We start from the raw sequence: 1,941 nt of genomic DNA on the forward strand, positions 1-1,941 counted from the left end.
AATATGTGAAGAATCGAGGAATAGATTATTCAGGAAAAAGTACAGGAGCTATGAAGATTCCTTTACAATACTTTCCCCAATTCAAATCAGCAATGGTTTATTAGCCCAGAAGGCTGTACCAGGTATTATGCTAGACCCATGAAATTTAGAATGAAAAAGACATGGTTCTGCCCTCAAGGGTTGGTTCACATTCTAGTGACCGTGTGGAACTATCAAGGCTTGTCTTCCTATGCTTGGGCTTGCGGTAAAAACAATCTGAAACAGAGATACTGAGTAGATAAGGAAAAAGGAAACAAAGGTGTGCCATTACATAGAAACTCACCCTTTCAGCCAGTTGAAGGGACACACAGATATAGATCATGTCAGTATTTTTGGCGAGGAGCTAAGACAGGGGTGTGCCCAGGTAGTATAGCTGTTCAGAGGGGAAGTTCTCTGCTGGAACTCAAGGAGGCTGCCAATGTGATGTGCTGTCTGGACTGAATACTGAAGAGAAGGAGACATCATTAGGAGATGGGCAGGGCATTCCAGGCAAAGAACAGCAGAAACAGAGGAACACTGGAGTCAAGCTACTTATGTACAAATGGGGAACTATGAACAGTTCAGAGCTGCTAAAGGTGTGAAAAGGAAAGGACAGGAGATGACAGACAGAGGCCAAGCCACAAAGGCCTTCATAGCCCTGCTGAGCAGATTAAATTTCACCCTAAAGGTGAAGGAGATCCACCAAAGGGTCCTAGACAGGAACATGCAATGGTCACATTTGTGTTCGATACGTGTTGAGAAAGGATTTAGTAAAGTATCAGTTAGGATTTGGTACTGTTGCATGTAATAGTGGCTTAAGCCAATAGGGGTTTGTTTTCCCACATGACAAGAAGTCTGGAGGTAGGCTATTACTTAGTGGCTCAGACACTCATCTCCTTTCTGTTTTTTTTGTTTTTTTTTTTTTATTTTGCTTTGCCATGCTTTTGTTCTCACAGTTGTCACCTCACTGTCAGAAGATGGCTGTCCGAGCTCAAAGCATCATATCCATGTTTAAGGTAGCAAAGATAGGGAAAGATGCAATGATTCCCTTTAATCACCAATGTCAAAGCGCTCCCAGAAACCACCAGCTTTTCAGCAGACTAATGGTGGTTAGGTGAGGACTATTTTAGAGATGGCCATCTCTAGCTGCAAAAGAAGCTGAGAAAGCAATCATCTTTCCTCTAAAGCAGATTTGTGCAAGGTAGAAGGTTGGGAATAAGTGTTAACTAGGTTAGCAATAAAGAAGTAGAGGATCTTGTTGCCATTAAATGAAACTGAAAACTCAAAATTCTGAGTAGTGGATCTAGTTCTTCTGGATGTGGATTTGTGGTGTCATCCCAAAGGGATGTTCAGTAGGGAGTTGGATATAAATTAAAAAACTCAAGTGAAGGCTTAGAGCTTGCAACACAATTAGAGAATTTCTGAGAAGTACGTGATTTTTCATCCACCTAACCTATCTTCAGTTTAGCCTGAGTCTATGGAGATGTGCTAATTGGTACAACTATTTTATCTGCATGCTCACACACCTACCACTTAAAGGATAGTAAATGTATTCAAAGAATTACTGTGTGCAACAAGAACCAGGACACTTCCTGCCAAGCACATCTCCAATACAAACATGGACACACACCAGTTAGTGCTATACGGAGAACTTGCTCTTGAATACCAACATCTATTTGTCACACTGTGGAACAAATGTATTTTCATGTTTTCGATTAAAATAACAAGAACTATCATCATTCTGGAAGTCTTGATATTTATTACAGAAATATAACCACACAAAGAATACAATTGTGAAGAGTCTTGCTGAGGTCCACTGGCAAGGCATCTGGAACCATCCTTGGTTTGGAATAAAAATTCTGCATCTAAATAATCTTACCTCTCAAGCAGTGCTCAGATCTGTGAAGATCCAATCCAAGAGGG

The sequence above is a fragment of the Pteropus vampyrus genome, unplaced genomic scaffold (assembly GCF_000151845.1).
Source record: "Pteropus vampyrus isolate Shadow unplaced genomic scaffold, Pvam_2.0 Scaffold15, whole genome shotgun sequence".
NCBI lineage: Eukaryota > Metazoa > Chordata > Mammalia > Chiroptera > Pteropodidae > Pteropus > Pteropus vampyrus.